Raw genomic sequence first — 17,284 nt, forward strand, 5'->3', positions numbered from 1 at the left:
CAAGTAGGTCAGGCAGCAGTGTTGCACACAAACTGAGCAGAAGCTGGTCTGTTCTTGTAGTCGTGGCCGAGTGGTTAAGGCGATGGACTAGAAATCCATTGGGGTCTCCCCGCGCAGGTTCGAATCCTGCCGACTACGCTGTTTGCTGAAGGCCATGAGGAAAAGCGTCCATGAATTTTTCAAGGTCCTCCCACTGATTTGCGAAATGTTCTGTCCCTCTTCGATGGACCAACACGCCTCTGGTGCTTCTGGTATTCGGGCTCCAGGGGTTAACTTGGGTGAGCCAGTGGCACGCCGTGATCGTATAGTGGTTAGTACTCTGCGTTGTGGCCGCAGCAACCCCGGTTCGAATCCGGGTCACGGCAACACTCTGGCGTTGAGTGTACGGGAAGGTTGACATTTTTTTTACCACCTCATCTTTCTTCTCTATTTTGTTTTTGACGCTTGGCCTGTGCAGGGAGCCACCAGACAAGGGGCAGGCAGCCTACCGCTAGACGTAGTCGTGGCCGAGAGGTTAAGGCGATGGACTTGAAATCCATTGGGGTCTCCCCGCGCAGGTTCGAACCCTGCCGACTACGGGAGGGATTTGCAGTGTTGCTTTAGCTTTCTGTGATGGTAATTGTGCCTTCTGTGGTCCTTTGTCCTAACTGCTTCTAGCTTTCATCCCGTGACACCTGCGTCTCTTCTGGGCAGCTTGTTGTAAAACTGCTGTTATATAAAAGGTGAGATGCCAGTACTCGACAAGAGCCCGGATAGCTCAGTCGGTAGAGCATCAGACTTTTAATCTGAGGGTCCAGGGTTCAAGTCCCTGTTCGGGCGAAGGTCTTTCTTTGGCCTCACCTTGCTATCACTATGGTCCATCTCTTCTGCTGACTCTGTACTGGAACGGTGTTCCTTCCTGCTCCCGGTGATCAGGGGATCTCCCTTGTGGTTAGTGACAAACGAACAATGTTAAATGAACAAGGCCAAAAAATACATAAAGAACAATGGTGCCTGGGATTTTTGAGAACCGGAGCTTGTAGCCTAGAATTTTTCTTTGTAAATTATGTGAAAATCATCTTGTTTACTCACTTACAGAAAACAATACATTGATTTAAATTGTCTAAGACACTTTTTGTTGGTAAAAGTCATATGCGAGTAGGCGTCAACTATCATGATTTACACCTGAGAAGACAAAGCCCTGCATAATGAGCTGCATAAAGAGCCGCTCAGTCAGCTTTTGTCACTGAGAGGGAGGTGTTACAAGAAAGAACGTGAGAACAAAATAAATGTATATAATTTTAAGTTTGGAGTTTATTTAGAATATATTTAATTATCCCACAACATAATTTAATATGGGGGAGCAGTTAAACAGTTTATTAGGAACAATCAAAGCTGACTTTCAAACTAATTTTATTTTTGCATTATTACTCTAGTCACACAATCCTTAAGAAATCCTTTTAACAATCTGAATTTGTAAAAAATAAAAAATAAAAACTTTTATTGTTATCATTATTATTAATGTTGAAAATAGCTGAGAATATTTTTCATGTTTTTTAGGGTGGTAAATTAAAAGAACACCATTTTTTGTTACATTTGTTACAGTTACATGTATTTGTTAAATTTATATTATTTACATCAAGCTTTTGAGTGGTATAGTTTTGTATATTGTTATTGAAACTTCATAATATTTAACTTAATTATACATTTAGTCAAGAATTATAGTTTGGAAAAAGTCTAACTAGTAAAATGTTTAGACGTTATGTGAAAACTAGTAAAAGTATATAAATAAATATAAAGAGACTTACTCATGTTTATGATCTCTGCTGAATAAAGTGCTTCATTCTTTATTTTCTGAGGAAATCCATTTCTCAAATCCTCAACCACGTCACATCTTTTTGGGGTGAATTATGTGTTATTCCTCTCATCGCGAAGCAAACAGTAAAATAAAAGCACTTGAACAACAGTCTGGCTGCTTTTTCTTCTGTGTGGGCGTATTCAAGCCGCGCTTCAGTTTGAATCTGAATAGAGCGTTCAGCGCGGGGGCGTGGTCACATTAGATATAATGAAGGGAGACGTGAAAAAAGGACATCGCCTTGTTTTCATATGGATTACTTTATCACAGAATATTTGTTTTCGGCAGCACTTGTTTAGTTTAAAAGTAGAAATGTCAAGCTTTCTATAGATATCTCTCTCATGTCTCTTCGTTGAGTATTCACAGAGTTAGAGGTTCATTTTAATGACGTGTTTGTAAATGAAGATCAGCGCAGACAAAGGCTGCAGACAGCACATCTTGTTTGTTATCTTTATTTTATAAGTGCACAAAGTTTTGTTGTTATTATTTTCTGTATCCAAAAAAGGAAACCCTTTATTGGGTTACAGTCAGCTTGCTGACTGAGTTGGGTTGTTTGCAAGTAGGTCAGGCAGCAGTGTTGCACACAAACTGAGCAGAAGCTGGTCTGTTCTTGTAGTCGTGGCCGAGTGGTTAAGGCGATGGACTTGAAATCCATTGGGGTCTCCCCGCGCAGGTTCGAACCCTGCCGACTACGGGAGGGCTTTGCAGTGTTGCTTTAGCTTTCTGTGATGGTAATTGTGCCTTCTGTGGTCCTTTGTCCTAACTGCTTCTAGCTTTCATCCCGTGACACCTGCGTCTCTTCTGGGCAGCTTGTTGTAAAACTGCTGTTATATAAAAGGTGAGATGCCAGTACTCGACAAGAGCCCGGATAGCTCAGTCGGTAGAGCATCAGACTTTTAATCTGAGGGTCCAGGGTTCAAGTCCCTGTTCGGGCGAAGGTCTTTCTTTGGCTTCACCTTGCTATCACTACGGTCCATCTCTTCTGCTGACTCTGTACTGGAACGGTGTTCCTTCCTGCTCCCGGTGATCAGGGGATCTCCCTTGTGGTTAGTGACAAACGAACAATGTTAAATGAACAAGGCCAAAAAATACATAAAGAACAATGGTGCCTGGGATTTTTGAGAACCGGAGCTTGTAGCCTAGAATTTTTCTTTGTAAATTATGTGAAAATCATCTTGTTTACTCACTTACAGAAAACAATACATTGATTTAAATTGTCTAAGACACTTTTTGTTGGTAAAAGTCATATGCGAGTAGGCGTCAACTATCATGATTTACACCTGAGAAGACAAAGCCCTGCATAATGAGCTGCATAAAGAGCCGCTCAGTCAGCTTTTGTCACTGAGAGGGAGGTGTTACAAGAAAGAACGTGAGAACAAAATAAATGTATATAATTTTAAGTTTGGAGTTTATTTAGAATATATTTAATTATCCCACAACATAATTTAATATGGGGGAGCAGTTAAACAGTTTATTAGGAACAATCAAAGCTGACTTTCAAACTAATTTTATTTTTGCATTATTACTCTAGTCACACAATCCTTAAGAAATCCTTTTAACAATCTGAATTTGTAAAAAATAAAAAATAAAAACTTTTATTGTTATCATTATTATTAATGTTGAAAATAGCTGAGAATATTTTTCATGTTTTTTAGGGTGGTAAATTAAAAGAACACCATTTTTTGTTACATTTGTTACAGTTACATGTATTTGTTAAATTTATATTATTTACATCAAGCTTTTGAGTGGTATAGTTTTGTATATTGTTATTGAAACTTCATAATATTTAACTTAATTATACATTTAGTCAAGAATTATAGTTTGGAAAAAGTCTAACTAGTAAAATGTTTAGACGTTATGTGAAAACTAGTAAAAGTATATAAATAAATATAAAGAGACTTACTCATGTTTATGATCTCTGCTGAATAAAGTGCTTCATTCTTTATTTTCTGAGGAAATCCATTTCTCAAATCCTCAACCACGTCACATCTTTTTGGGGTGAATTATGTGTTATTCCTCTCATCGCGAAGCAAACAGTAAAATAAAAGCACTTGAACAACAGTCTGGCTGCTTTTTCTTCTGTGTGGGCGTATTCAAGCCGCGCTTCAGTTTGAATCTGAATAGAGCGTTCAGCGCGGGGGCGTGGTCACATTAGATATAATGAAGGGAGACGTGAAAAAAGGACATCGCCTTGTTTTCATATGGATTACTTTATCACAGAATATTTGTTTTCGGCAGCACTTGTTTAGTTTAAAAGTAGAAATGTCAAGCTTTCTATAGATATCTCTCTCATGTCTCTTCGTTGAGTATTCACAGAGTTAGAGGTTCATTTTAATGACGTGTTTGTAAATGAAGATCAGCGCAGACAAAGGCTGCAGACAGCACATCTTGTTTGTTATCTTTATTTTATAAGTGCACAAAGTTTTGTTGTTATTATTTTCTGTATCCAAAAAAGGAAACCCTTTATTGGGTTACAGTCAGCTTGCTGACTGAGTTGGGTTGTTTGCAAGTAGGTCAGGCAGCAGTGTTGCACACAAACTGAGCAGAAGCTGGTCTGTTCTTGTAGTCGTGGCCGAGTGGTTAAGGCGATGGACTAGAAATCCATTGGGGTCTCCCCGCGCAGGTTCGAACCCTGCCGACTACGCTGTTTGCTGAAGGCCACGAGGAAAAGCGTCCATGAATTTTTCAAGGTCCTCCCACTGATTTGCGAAATGTCCTGTCCCTCTTCGATGGACCAACACGCCGCTGCTGCTTCTGGTATTCGGGCTCCAGGGGTTAACTTGGGTGAGCCAGTGGCACGCCGTGATCGTATAGTGGTTAGTACTCTGCGTTGTGGCCGCAGCAACCCCGGTTCGAATCCGGGTCACGGCAACACTCTGGCGTTGAGTGTACGGGAAGGTTGACATTTTTTTTACCACCTCATCTTTCTTCTCTATTTTGTTTTTGACGCTTGGCCTGTGCAGGGAGCCACCAGACAAGGGGGCAGGCAGCCTACCGCTAGACGTAGTCGTGGCCGAGAGGTTAAGGCGATGGACTTGAAATCCATTGGGGTCTCCCCGCCCAGGTTTGAACCCTGCCGACTACGGGAGGGCTTTGCAGTGTTGCTTTAGCTTTCTGTGATGGTAATTGTGCCTTCTGTGGTCCTTTGTCCTAACTGCTTCTAGCTTTCATCCCGTGACACCTGCGTCTCTTCTGGGCAGCTTGTTGTAAAACTGCTGTAATATAAAAGGTGAGATGCCAGTACTCGACAAGAGCCCGGATAGCTCAGTCGGTAGAGCATCAGACTTTTAATCTGAGGGTCCAGGGTTCAAGTCCCTGTTCGGGCGAAGGTCTTTCTTTGGCCTCACCTTGCTATCACTATGGTCCATCTCTTCTGCTGACTCTGTACTGGAACGGTGTTCCTTCCTGCTCCCGGTGATCAGGGGATCTCCCTTGTGGTTAGTGACAAACGAACAATGTTAAATGAACAAGGCCAAAAAATACATAAAGAACAATGGTGCCTGGGATTTTTGAGAACCGGAGCTTGTAGCCTAGAATTTTTCTTTGTAAATTATGTGAAAATCATCTTGTTTACTCACTTACAGAAAACAATACATTGATTTAAATTGTCTAAGACACTTTTTGTTGGTAAAAGTCATATGCGAGTAGGCGTCAACTATCATGATTTACACCTGAGAAGACAAAGCCCTGCATAATGAGCTGCATAAAGAGCCGCTCAGTCAGCTGTTGTCACTGAGAGGGAGGTGTTACAAGAAAGAACGTGAGAACAAAATAAATGTATATAATTTTAAGTTTGGAGTTTATTTAGAATATATTTAATTAACCCACAACATAATTTAATATGGGGGAGCAGTTAAACAGTTTATTAGGAACAATCAAAGCTGACTTTCAAACTAATTTTATTTTTGCATTATTACTCCAGTCACACAATCCTTAAGAAATCCTTTTAACAATCTGAATTTGTAAAAAATAAAAAATAAAAACTTTTATTGTTATCATTATTATTAATGTTGAAAATAGCTGAGAATATTTTTCATGTTTTTTAGGGTGGTAAATTAAAAGAACACCATTTTTTGTTACATTTGTTACAGTTACATGTATTTGTTACATTTATATTATTTACATCAAGCTTTTGAGTGGTATAGTTTTGTATATTGTTATTGAAACTTCATAATATTTAACTTAATTATACATTTAGTCAAGAATTATAGTTTGGAAAAAGTCTAACTAGTAAAATGTTTAGACGTTATGTGAAAACTAGTAAAAGTATATAAATAAATATAAAGAGACTTACTCATGTTTATGATCTCTGCTGAATAAAGTGCTTCATTCTTTATTTTCTGAGGAAATCCATTTCTCAAATCCTCAACCACGTCACATCTTTTTGGGGTGAATTATGTGTTATTCCTCTCATCGCGAAGCAAACAGTAAAATAAAAGCACTTGAACAACAGTCTGGCTGCTTTTTCTTCTGTGTGGGCGTATTCAAGCCGCGCTTCAGTTTGAATCTGAATAGAGCGTTCAGCGCGGGGGCGTGGTCACATTAGATATAATGAAGGGAGACGTGAAAAAAGGACATCGCCTTGTTTTCATATGGATTACTTTATCACAGAATATTTGTTTTCGGCAGCACTTGTTTAGTTTAAAAGTAGAAATGTCAAGCTTTCTATAGATATCTCTCTCATGTCTCTTCGTTGAGTATTCACAGAGTTAGAGGTTCATTTTAATGACGTGTTTGTAAATGAAGATCAGCGCAGACAAAGGCTGCAGACAGCACATCTTGTTTGTTATCTTTATTTTATAAGTGCACAAAGTTTTGTTGTTATTATTTTCTGTATCCAAAAAAGGAAACCCTTTATTGGGTTACAGTCAGCTTGCTGACTGAGTTGGGTTGTTTGCAAGTAGGTCAGGCAGCAGTGTTGCACACAAACTGAGCAGAAGCTGGTCTGTTCTTGTAGTCGTGGCCGAGTGGTTAAGGCGATGGACTTGAAATCCATTGGGGTCTCCCCGCGCAGGTTCGAACCCTGCCGACTACGGGAGGGCTTTGCAGTGTTGCTTTAGCTTTCTGTGATGGTAATTGTGCCTTCTGTGGTCCTTTGTCCTAACTGCTTCTAGCTTTCATCCCGTGACACCTGCGTCTCTTCTGGGCAGCTTGTTGTAAAACTGCTGTTATATAAAAGGTGAGATGCCAGTACTCGACAAGAGCCCGGATAGCTCAGTCGGTAGAGCATCAGACTTTTAATCTGAGGGTCCAGGGTTCAAGTCCCTGTTCGGGCGAAGGTCTTTCTTTGGCTTCACCTTGCTATCACTACGGTCCATCTCTTCTGCTGACTCTGTACTGGAACGGTGTTCCTTCCTGCTCCCGGTGATCAGGGGATCTCCCTTGTGGTTAGTGACAAACGAACAATGTTAAATGAACAAGGCCAAAAAATACATAAAGAACAATGGTGCCTGGGATTTTTGAGAACCGGAGCTTGTAGCCTAGAATTTTTCTTTGTAAATTATGTGAAAATCATCTTGTTTACTCACTTACAGAAAACAATACATTGATTTAAATTGTCTAAGACACTTTTTGTTGGTAAAAGTCATATGCGAGTAGGCGTCAACTATCATGATTTACACCTGAGAAGACAAAGCCCTGCATAATGAGCTGCATAAAGAGCCGCTCAGTCAGCTTTTGTCACTGAGAGGGAGGTGTTACAAGAAAGAACGTGAGAACAAAATAAATGTATATAATTTTAAGTTTGGAGTTTATTTAGAATATATTTAATTATCCCACAACATAATTTAATATGGGGGAGCAGTTAAACAGTTTATTAGGAACAATCAAAGCTGACTTTCAAACTAATTTTATTTTTGCATTATTACTCTAGTCACACAATCCTTAAGAAATCCTTTTAACAATCTGAATTTGTAAAAAATAAAAAATAAAAACTTTTATTGTTATCATTATTATTAATGTTGAAAATAGCTGAGAATATTTTTCATGTTTTTTAGGGTGGTAAATTAAAAGAACACCATTTTTTGTTACATTTGTTACAGTTACATGTATTTGTTACATTTATATTATTTACATCAAGCTTTTGAGTGGTATAGTTTTGTATATTGTTATTGAAACTTCATAATATTTAACTTAATTATACATTTAGTCAAGAATTATAGTTTGGAAAAAGTCTAACTAGTAAAATGTTTAGACGTTATGTGAAAACTAGTAAAAGTATATAAATAAATATAAAGAGACTTACTCATGTTTATGATCTCTGCTGAATAAAGTGCTTCATTCTTTATTTTCTGAGGAAATCCATTTCTCAAATCCTCAACCACGTCACATCTTTTTGGGGTGAATTATGTGTTATTCCTCTCATCGCGAAGCAAACAGTAAAATAAAAGCACTTGAACAACAGTCTGGCTGCTTTTTCTTCTGTGTGGGCGTATTCAAGCCGCGCTTCAGTTTGAATCTGAATAGAGCGTTCAGCGCGGGGGCGTGGTCACATTAGATATAATGAAGGGAGACGTGAAAAAAGGACATCGCCTTGTTTTCATATGGATTACTTTATCACAGAATATTTGTTTTCGGCAGCACTTGTTTAGTTTAAAAGTAGAAATGTCAAGCTTTCTATAGATATCTCTCTCATGTCTCTTCGTTGAGTATTCACAGAGTTAGAGGTTCATTTTAATGACGTGTTTGTAAATGAAGATCAGCGCAGACAAAGGCTGCAGACAGCACATCTTGTTTGTTATCTTTATTTTATAAGTGCACAAAGTTTTGTTGTTATTATTTTCTGTATCCAAAAAAGGAAACCCTTTATTGGGTTACAGTCAGCTTGCTGACTGAGTTGGGTTGTTTGCAAGTAGGTCAGGCAGCAGTGTTGCACACAAACTGAGCAGAAGCTGGTCTGTTCTTGTAGTCGTGGCCGAGTGGTTAAGGCGATGGACTAGAAATCCATTGGGGTCTCCCCGCGCAGGTTCGAACCCTGCCGACTACGCTGTTTGCTGAAGGCCACGAGGAAAAGCGTCCATGAATTTTTCAAGGTCCTCCCACTGATTTGCGAAATGTCCTGTCCCTCTTCGATGGACCAACACGCCGCTGCTGCTTCTGGTATTCGGGCTCCAGGGGTTAACTTGGGTGAGCCAGTGGCACGCCGTGATCGTATAGTGGTTAGTACTCTGCGTTGTGGCCGCAGCAACCCCGGTTCGAATCCGGGTCACGGCAACACTCTGGCGTTGAGTGTACGGGAAGGTTGACATTTTTTTTACCACCTCATCTTTCTTCTCTATTTTGTTTTTGACGCTTGGCCTGTGCAGGGAGCCACCAGACAAGGGGGCAGGCAGCCTACCGCTAGACGTAGTCGTGGCCGAGAGGTTAAGGCGATGGACTTGAAATCCATTGGGGTCTCCCCGCCCAGGTTTGAACCCTGCCGACTACGGGAGGGCTTTGCAGTGTTGCTTTAGCTTTCTGTGATGGTAATTGTGCCTTCTGTGGTCCTTTGTCCTAACTGCTTCTAGCTTTCATCCCGTGACACCTGCGTCTCTTCTGGGCAGCTTGTTGTAAAACTGCTGTAATATAAAAGGTGAGATGCCAGTACTCGACAAGAGCCCGGATAGCTCAGTCGGTAGAGCATCAGACTTTTAATCTGAGGGTCCAGGGTTCAAGTCCCTGTTCGGGCGAAGGTCTTTCTTTGGCCTCACCTTGCTATCACTATGGTCCATCTCTTCTGCTGACTCTGTACTGGAACGGTGTTCCTTCCTGCTCCCGGTGATCAGGGGATCTCCCTTGTGGTTAGTGACAAACGAACAATGTTAAATGAACAAGGCCAAAAAATACATAAAGAACAATGGTGCCTGGGATTTTTGAGAACCGGAGCTTGTAGCCTAGAATTTTTCTTTGTAAATTATGTGAAAATCATCTTGTTTACTCACTTACAGAAAACAATACATTGATTTAAATTGTCTAAGACACTTTTTGTTGGTAAAAGTCATATGCGAGTAGGCGTCAACTATCATGATTTACACCTGAGAAGACAAAGCCCTGCATAATGAGCTGCATAAAGAGCCGCTCAGTCAGCTGTTGTCACTGAGAGGGAGGTGTTACAAGAAAGAACGTGAGAACAAAATAAATGTATATAATTTTAAGTTTGGAGTTTATTTAGAATATATTTAATTAACCCACAACATAATTTAATATGGGGGAGCAGTTAAACAGTTTATTAGGAACAATCAAAGCTGACTTTCAAACTAATTTTATTTTTGCATTATTACTCCAGTCACACAATCCTTAAGAAATCCTTTTAACAATCTGAATTTGTAAAAAATAAAAAATAAAAACTTTTATTGTTATCATTATTATTAATGTTGAAAATAGCTGAGAATATTTTTCATGTTTTTTAGGGTGGTAAATTAAAAGAACACCATTTTTTGTTACATTTGTTACAGTTACATGTATTTGTTACATTTATATTATTTACATCAAGCTTTTGAGTGGTATAGTTTTGTATATTGTTATTGAAACTTCATAATATTTAACTTAATTATACATTTAGTCAAGATTTATAGTTTGGAAAAAGTCTAACTAGTAAAATGTTTAGACGTTATGTGAAAACTAGTAAAAGTATATAAATAAATATAAAGAGACTTACTCATGTTTATGATCTCTGCTGAATAAAGTGCTTCATTCTTTATTTTCTGAGGAAATCCATTTCTCAAATCCTCAACCACGTCACATCTTTTTGGGGTGAATTATGTGTTATTCCTCTCATCGCGAAGCAAACAGTAAAATAAAAGCACTTGAACAACAGTCTGGCTGCTTTTTCTTCTGTGTGGGCGTATTCAAGCCGCGCTTCAGTTTGAATCTGAATAGAGCGTTCAGCGCGGGGGCGTGGTCACATTAGATATAATGAAGGGAGACGTGAAAAAAGGACATCGCCTTGTTTTCATATGGATTACTTTATCACAGAATATTTGTTTTCGGCAGCACTTGTTTAGTTTAAAAGTAGAAATGTCAAGCTTTCTATAGATATCTCTCTCATGTCTCTTCGTTGAGTATTCACAGAGTTAGAGGTTCATTTTAATGACGTGTTTGTAAATGAAGATCAGCGCAGACAAAGGCTGCAGACAGCACATCTTGTTTGTTATCTTTATTTTATAAGTGCACAAAGTTTTGTTGTTATTATTTTCTGTATCCAAAAAAGGAAACCCTTTATTGGGTTACAGTCAGCTTGCTGACTGAGTTGGGTTGTTTGCAAGTAGGTCAGGCAGCAGTGTTGCACACAAACTGAGCAGAAGCTGGTCTGTTCTTGTAGTCGTGGCCGAGTGGTTAAGGCGATGGACTTGAAATCCATTGGGGTCTCCCCGCGCAGGTTCGAACCCTGCCGACTACGCTGTTTGCTGAAGGCCACGAGGAAAAGCGTCCATGAATTTTTCAAGGTCCTCCCACTGATTTGCGAAATGTCCTGTCCCTCTTCGATGGACCAACACGCCGCTGCTGCTTCTGGTATTCGGGCTCCAGGGGTTAACTTGGGTGAGCCAGTGGCACGCCGTGATCGTATAGTGGTTAGTACTCTGCGTTGTGGCCGCAGCAACCCCGGTTCGAATCCGGGTCACGGCAACACTCTGGCGTTGAGTGTACGGGAAGGTTGACATTTTTTTTAACACCTCATCTTTCTTCTCTATTTTGTTTTTGACGCTTGGCCTGTGCAGGGAGCCACCAGACAAGGGGGCAGGCAGCCTACCGCTAGACGTAGTCGTGGCCGAGAGGTTAAGGCGATGGACTTGAAATCCATTGGGGTCTCCCCGCCCAGGTTTGAACCCTGCCGACTACGGGAGGGCTTTGCAGTGTTGCTTTAGCTTTCTGTGATGGTAATTGTGCCTTCTGTGGTCCTTTGTCCTAACTGCTTCTAGCTTTCATCCCGTGACACCTGCGTCTCTTCTGGGCAGCTTGTTGTAAAACTGCTGTAATATAAAAGGTGAGATGCCAGTACTCGACAAGAGCCCGGATAGCTCAGTCGGTAGAGCATCAGACTTTTAATCTGAGGGTCCAGGGTTCAAGTCCCTGTTCGGGCGAAGGTCTTTCTTTGGCCTCACCTTGCTATCACTATGGTCCATCTCTTCTGCTGACTCTGTACTGGAACGGTGTTCCTTCCTGCTCCCGGTGATCAGGGGATCTCCCTTGTGGTTAGTGACAAACGAACAATGTTAAATGAACAAGGCCAAAAAATACATAAAGAACAATGGTGCCTGGGATTTTTGAGAACCGGAGCTTGTAGCCTAGAATTTTTCTTTGTAAATTATGTGAAAATCATCTTGTTTACTCACTTACAGAAAACAATACATTGATTTAAATTGTCTAAGACACTTTTTGTTGGTAAAAGTCATATGCGAGTAGGCGTCAACTATCATGATTTACACCTGAGAAGACAAAGCCCTGCATAATGAGCTGCATAAAGAGCCGCTCAGTCAGCTGTTGTCACTGAGAGGGAGGTGTTACAAGAAAGAACGTGAGAACAAAATAAATGTATATAATTTTAAGTTTGGAGTTTATTTAGAATATATTTAATTAACCCACAACATAATTTAATATGGGGGAGCAGTTAAACAGTTTATTAGGAACAATCAAAGCTGACTTTCAAACTAATTTTATTTTTGCATTATTACTCCAGTCACACAATCCTTAAGAAATCCTTTTAACAATCTGAATTTGTAAAAAATAAAAAATAAAAACTTTTATTGTTATCATTATTATTAATGTTGAAAATAGCTGAGAATATTTTTCATGTTTTTTAGGGTGGTAAATTAAAAGAACACCATTTTTTGTTACATTTGTTACAGTTACATGTATTTGTTACATTTATATTATTTACATCAAGCTTTTGAGTGGTATAGTTTTGTATATTGTTATTGAAACTTCATAATATTTAACTTAATTATACATTTAGTCAAGAATTATAGTTTGGAAAAAGTCTAACTAGTAAAATGTTTAGACGTTATGTGAAAACTAGTAAAAGTATATAAATAAATATAAAGAGACTTACTCATGTTTATGATCTCTGCTGAATAAAGTGCTTCATTCTTTATTTTCTGAGGAAATCCATTTCTCAAATCCTCAACCACGTCACATCTTTTTGGGGTGAATTATGTGTTATTCCTCTCATCGCGAAGCAAACAGTAAAATAAAAGCACTTGAACAACAGTCTGGCTGCTTTTTCTTCTGTGTGGGCGTATTCAAGCCGCGCTTCAGTTTGAATCTGAATAGAGCGTTCAGCGCGGGGGCGTGGTCACTTTAGATATAATGAAGGGAGACGTGAAAAAAGGACATCGCCTTGTTTTCATATGGATTACTTTATCACAGAATATTTGTTTTCGGCAGCACTTGTTTAGTTTAAAAGTAGAAATGTCAAGCTTTCTATAGATATCTCTCTCATGTCTCTTCGTTGAGTATTCACAGAGTTAGAGGTTCATTTTAATGACGTGTTTGTAAATGAAGATCAGCGCAGACAAAGGCTGCAGACAGCACATCTTGTTTGTTATCTTTATTTTATAAGTGCACAAAGTTTTGTTGTTATTATTTTCTGTATCCAAAAAAGGAAACCCTTTATTGGGTTACAGTCAGCTTGCTGACTGAGTTGGGTTGTTTGCAAGTAGGTCAGGCAGCAGTGTTGCACACAAACTGAGCAGAAGCTGGTCTGTTCTTGTAGTCGTGGCCGAGTGGTTAAGGCGATGGACTAGAAATCCATTGGGGTCTCCCCGCGCAGGTTCGAATCCTGCCGACTACGCTGTTTGCTGAAGGCCACGAGGAAAAGCGTCCATGAATTTTTCAAGGTCCTCCCACTGATTTGCGAAATGTCCTGTCCCTCTTCGATGGACCAACACGCCGCTGCTGCTTCTGGTATTCGGGCTCCAGGGGTTAACTTGGGTGAGCCAGTGGCACGCCGTGATCGTATAGTGGTTAGTACTCTGCGTTGTGGCCGCAGCAACCCCGGTTCGAATCCGGGTCACGGCAACACTCTGGCGTTGAGTGTACGGGAAGGTTGACATTTTTTTTACCACCTCATCTTTCTTCTCTATTTTGTTTTTGACGCTTGGCCTGTGCAGGGAGCCACCAGACAAGGGGGCAGGCAGCCTACCGCTAGACGTAGTCGTGGCCGAGAGGTTAAGGCGATGGACTTGAAATCCATTGGGGTCTCCCCGCGCAGGTTTGAACCCTGCCGACTACGGGAGGGCTTTGCAGTGTTGCTTTAGCTTTCTGTGATGGTAATTGTGCCTTCTGTGGTCCTTTGTCCTAACTGCTTCTAGCTTTCATCCCGTGACACCTGCGTCTCTTCTGGGCAGCTTGTTGTAAAACTGCTGTTATATAAAAGGTGAGATGCCAGTACTCGACAAGAGCCCGGATAGCTCAGTCGGTAGAGCATCAGACTTTTAATCTGAGGGTCCAGGGTTCAAGTCCCTGTTCGGGCGAAGGTCTTTCTTTGGCCTCACCTTGCTATCACTACGGTCCATCTCTTCTGCTGACTCTGTACTGGAACGGTGTTCCTTCCTGCTCCCGGTGATCAGGGGATCTCCCTTGTGGTTAGTGACAAACGAACAATGTTAAATGAACAAGGCCAAAAAATACATAAAGAACAATGGTGCCTGGGATTTTTGAGAACCGGAGCTTGTAGCCTAGAATTTTTCTTTGTAAATTATGTGAAAATCATCTTGTTTACTCACTTACAGAAAACAATACATTGATTTAAATTGTCTAAGACACTTTTTGTTGGTAAAAGTCATATGCGAGTAGGCGTCAACTATCATGATTTACACCTGAGAAGACAAAGCCCTGCATAATGAGCTGCATAAAGAGCCGCTCAGTCAGCTGTTGTCACTGAGAGGGAGGTGTTACAAGAAAGAACGTGAGAACAAAATAAATGTATATAATTTTAAGTTTGGAGTTTATTTAGAATATATTTAATTATCCCACAACATAATTTAATATGGGGGAGCAGTTAAACAGTTTATTAGGAACAATCAAAGCTGACTTTCAAACTAATTTTATTTTTGCATTATTACACAATCCTTAAGAAATCCTTTTAACAATCTGAATTTGTAAAAAATAAAAAATAAAAACTTTTATTGTTATCATTATTATTAATGTTGAAAATAGCTGAGAATATTTTTCATGTTTTTTAGGGTGGTAAATTAAAAGAACACCATTTTTTGTTACATTTGTTACAGTTACATGTATTTGTTACATTTATATTATTTACATCAAGCTTTTGAGTGGTATAGTTTTGTATATTGTTATTGAAACTTCATAATATTTAACTTAATTATACATTTAGTCAAGAATTATAGTTTGGAAAAAGTCTAACTAGTAAAATGTTTAGACGTTATGTGAAAACTAGTAAAAGTATATAAATAAATATAAAGAGACTTACTCATGTTTATGATCTCTGCTGAATAAAGTGCTTCATTATTTTTTTTCTGAGGAAATCCATTTCTCAAATCCTCAACCACGTCACATCTTTTTGGGGTGAATTATGTGTTATTCCTCTCATCGCGAAGCAAACAGTAAAATAAAAGCACTTGAACAACAGTCTGGCTGCTTTTTCTTCTGTGTGGGCGTATTCAAGCCGCGCTTCAGTTTGAATCTGAATAGAGCGTTCAGCGCGGGGGCGTGGTCACATTAGATATAATGAAGGGAGACGTGAAAAAAGGACATCGCCTTGTTTTCATATGGATTACTTTATCACAGAATATTTGTTTTCGGCAGCACTTGTTTAGTTTAAAAGTAGAAATGTCAAGCTTTCTATAGATATCTCTCTCATGTCTCTTCGTTGAGTATTCACAGAGTTAGAGGTTCATTTTAATGACGTGTTTGTAAATGAAGATCAGCGCAGACAAAGGCTGCAGACAGCACATCTTGTTTGTTATCTTTATTTTATAAGTGCACAAAGTTTTGTTGATATTATTTTCTGTATCCAAAAAAGGAAACCCTTTATTGGGTTACAGTCAGCTTTCTGACTGAGCTGGGTTGTTTGCAAGTAGGTCAGGCAGCAGTGTTGCACACAAACTGAGCAGAAGCTGGTCTGTTCTTGTAGTCGTGGCCGAGTGGTTAAGGCGATGGACTAGAAATCCATTGGGGTCTCCCCGCGCAGGTTCGTATCCTGCCGACTACACTGTTTGCTGAAGGCCACAAGGAAAAGCGTCCATGAATTTTTCAAGGTCCTCCCACTGATTTGCGAAATGTCCTGTCCCTCTTCGATGGACCAACACGCCGCTGGTGCTTCTGGTATTCGGGCTCCAGGGGTTAACTTGGGTGAGCCAGTGGCACGCCGTGATCGTATAGTGGTTAGTACTCTGCGTTGTGGCTGCAGCAACGCCGGTTCGAATCCGGGTCACGGCAACACTCTGGCGTTGAGTGTACGGGAAGGTTGACATTTTTTTACCACCTCATCTTTCTTCTCTATTTTGTTTTTGACGCTTGGCCTGTGCAGGGAGCCACCAGACAAGGGGGCAGGCAGCCTACCGCTAGACGTAGTCGTGGCCGAGAGGTTAAGGCGATGGACTTGAAATCCATTGGGGTCTCCCCGCGCAGGTTCGAACCCTGCCGACTACGGGAGGGCTTTGCAGTGTTGCTTTAGCTTTCTGTGATGGTAATTGTGCCTTCTGTGGTCCTTTGTCCTAACTGCTTCTAGCTTTCATCCCGTGACACCTGCGTCTCTTCTGGGCAGCTTGTTGTAAAACTGCTGTTATATAAAAGGTGAGATGCCAGTACTCGACAAGAGCCCGGATAGCTCAGTCGGTAGAGCATCAGACTTTTAATCTGAGGGTCCAGGGTTCAAGTCCCTGTTCGGGCGAAGGTCTTTCTTTGGCCTCACCTTGCTATCACTACGGTCCATCTCTTCTGCTGACTCTGTACTGGAACGGTGTTCCTTCCTGCTCCCGGTGATCAGGGGATCTCCCTTGTGGTTAGTGACAAACGAACAATGTTAAATGAACAAGGCCAAAAAATACATAAAGAACAATGGTGCCTGGGATTTTTGAGAACCGGAGCTTGTAGCCTAGAATTTTTCTTTGTAAATTATGTGAAAATCATCTTGTTTACTCACTTACAGAAAACAATACATTGATTTAAATTGTCTAAGACACTTTTTGTTGGTAAAAGTCATATGCGAGTAGGCGTCAACTATCATGATTTACACCTGAGAAGACAAAGCCCTGCATAATGAGCTGCATAAAGAGCCGCTCAGTCAGCTGTTGTCACTGAGAGGGAGGTGTTACAAGAAAGAACGTGAGAACAAAATAAATGTATATAATTTTAAGTTTGGAGTTTATTTAGAATATATTTAATTATCCCACAACATAATTTAATATGGGGGAGCAGTTAAACAGTTTATTAGGAACAATCAAAGCTGACTTTCAAACTAATTTTATTTTTGCATTATTACTCCAGTCACACAATCCTTAAGAAATCCTT

General features: G+C 40.0%; 23 non-coding genes across 23 annotated transcripts; all 23 read left to right on the forward strand.

The window, feature by feature from the left end:
• The first annotated feature begins 56 nt into the window (after positions 1–56).
• trnas-aga (transfer RNA serine (anticodon AGA)) lies at positions 57–138 on the forward strand. Its single transcript has one exon. It is a non-coding gene; the product is annotated as a tRNA-Ser (tRNA).
• A 155-nt stretch (positions 139–293) lies between these two features.
• trnah-gug (transfer RNA histidin (anticodon GUG)) lies at positions 294–365 on the forward strand. The gene has a single exon. It is a non-coding gene; the product is annotated as a tRNA-His (tRNA).
• Positions 366–496: 131 nt separating this feature from the next.
• trnas-uga (transfer RNA serine (anticodon UGA)) lies at positions 497–578 on the forward strand. Its single transcript has one exon. It is a non-coding gene; the product is annotated as a tRNA-Ser (tRNA).
• Positions 579–746: 168 nt separating this feature from the next.
• Positions 747–819, forward strand: trnak-uuu (transfer RNA lysine (anticodon UUU)). The gene has a single exon. It is a non-coding gene; the product is annotated as a tRNA-Lys (tRNA).
• Positions 820–2,446: 1,627 nt separating this feature from the next.
• Positions 2,447–2,528, forward strand: trnas-uga (transfer RNA serine (anticodon UGA)). Its single transcript has one exon. It is a non-coding gene; the product is annotated as a tRNA-Ser (tRNA).
• A 168-nt stretch (positions 2,529–2,696) lies between these two features.
• On the forward strand, positions 2,697–2,769 carry trnak-uuu (transfer RNA lysine (anticodon UUU)). Its single transcript has one exon. It is a non-coding gene; the product is annotated as a tRNA-Lys (tRNA).
• A 1,627-nt stretch (positions 2,770–4,396) lies between these two features.
• trnas-aga (transfer RNA serine (anticodon AGA)) lies at positions 4,397–4,478 on the forward strand. Its single transcript has one exon. It is a non-coding gene; the product is annotated as a tRNA-Ser (tRNA).
• Positions 4,479–4,633: 155 nt separating this feature from the next.
• Positions 4,634–4,705, forward strand: trnah-gug (transfer RNA histidin (anticodon GUG)). Its single transcript has one exon. It is a non-coding gene; the product is annotated as a tRNA-His (tRNA).
• A 382-nt stretch (positions 4,706–5,087) lies between these two features.
• Positions 5,088–5,160, forward strand: trnak-uuu (transfer RNA lysine (anticodon UUU)). Its single transcript has one exon. It is a non-coding gene; the product is annotated as a tRNA-Lys (tRNA).
• A 1,627-nt stretch (positions 5,161–6,787) lies between these two features.
• On the forward strand, positions 6,788–6,869 carry trnas-uga (transfer RNA serine (anticodon UGA)). Its single transcript has one exon. It is a non-coding gene; the product is annotated as a tRNA-Ser (tRNA).
• Positions 6,870–7,037: 168 nt separating this feature from the next.
• trnak-uuu (transfer RNA lysine (anticodon UUU)) lies at positions 7,038–7,110 on the forward strand. The gene has a single exon. It is a non-coding gene; the product is annotated as a tRNA-Lys (tRNA).
• Positions 7,111–8,737: 1,627 nt separating this feature from the next.
• trnas-aga (transfer RNA serine (anticodon AGA)) lies at positions 8,738–8,819 on the forward strand. Its single transcript has one exon. It is a non-coding gene; the product is annotated as a tRNA-Ser (tRNA).
• A 155-nt stretch (positions 8,820–8,974) lies between these two features.
• trnah-gug (transfer RNA histidin (anticodon GUG)) lies at positions 8,975–9,046 on the forward strand. The gene has a single exon. It is a non-coding gene; the product is annotated as a tRNA-His (tRNA).
• Positions 9,047–9,428: 382 nt separating this feature from the next.
• Positions 9,429–9,501, forward strand: trnak-uuu (transfer RNA lysine (anticodon UUU)). Its single transcript has one exon. It is a non-coding gene; the product is annotated as a tRNA-Lys (tRNA).
• Positions 9,502–11,128: 1,627 nt separating this feature from the next.
• On the forward strand, positions 11,129–11,210 carry trnas-uga (transfer RNA serine (anticodon UGA)). Its single transcript has one exon. It is a non-coding gene; the product is annotated as a tRNA-Ser (tRNA).
• A 155-nt stretch (positions 11,211–11,365) lies between these two features.
• Positions 11,366–11,437, forward strand: trnah-gug (transfer RNA histidin (anticodon GUG)). Its single transcript has one exon. It is a non-coding gene; the product is annotated as a tRNA-His (tRNA).
• Positions 11,438–11,819: 382 nt separating this feature from the next.
• On the forward strand, positions 11,820–11,892 carry trnak-uuu (transfer RNA lysine (anticodon UUU)). Its single transcript has one exon. It is a non-coding gene; the product is annotated as a tRNA-Lys (tRNA).
• Positions 11,893–13,519: 1,627 nt separating this feature from the next.
• On the forward strand, positions 13,520–13,601 carry trnas-aga (transfer RNA serine (anticodon AGA)). Its single transcript has one exon. It is a non-coding gene; the product is annotated as a tRNA-Ser (tRNA).
• A 155-nt stretch (positions 13,602–13,756) lies between these two features.
• Positions 13,757–13,828, forward strand: trnah-gug (transfer RNA histidin (anticodon GUG)). Its single transcript has one exon. It is a non-coding gene; the product is annotated as a tRNA-His (tRNA).
• A 132-nt stretch (positions 13,829–13,960) lies between these two features.
• On the forward strand, positions 13,961–14,042 carry trnas-uga (transfer RNA serine (anticodon UGA)). Its single transcript has one exon. It is a non-coding gene; the product is annotated as a tRNA-Ser (tRNA).
• Positions 14,043–14,210: 168 nt separating this feature from the next.
• On the forward strand, positions 14,211–14,283 carry trnak-uuu (transfer RNA lysine (anticodon UUU)). Its single transcript has one exon. It is a non-coding gene; the product is annotated as a tRNA-Lys (tRNA).
• Positions 14,284–16,341: 2,058 nt separating this feature from the next.
• On the forward strand, positions 16,342–16,423 carry trnas-uga (transfer RNA serine (anticodon UGA)). Its single transcript has one exon. It is a non-coding gene; the product is annotated as a tRNA-Ser (tRNA).
• Positions 16,424–16,591: 168 nt separating this feature from the next.
• Positions 16,592–16,664, forward strand: trnak-uuu (transfer RNA lysine (anticodon UUU)). The gene has a single exon. It is a non-coding gene; the product is annotated as a tRNA-Lys (tRNA).
• The last annotated feature ends 620 nt before the right edge of the window (positions 16,665–17,284 follow it).

This window comes from Carassius gibelio, chromosome A20 (assembly GCF_023724105.1).
Source record: "Carassius gibelio isolate Cgi1373 ecotype wild population from Czech Republic chromosome A20, carGib1.2-hapl.c, whole genome shotgun sequence".
NCBI lineage: Eukaryota > Metazoa > Chordata > Actinopteri > Cypriniformes > Cyprinidae > Carassius > Carassius gibelio.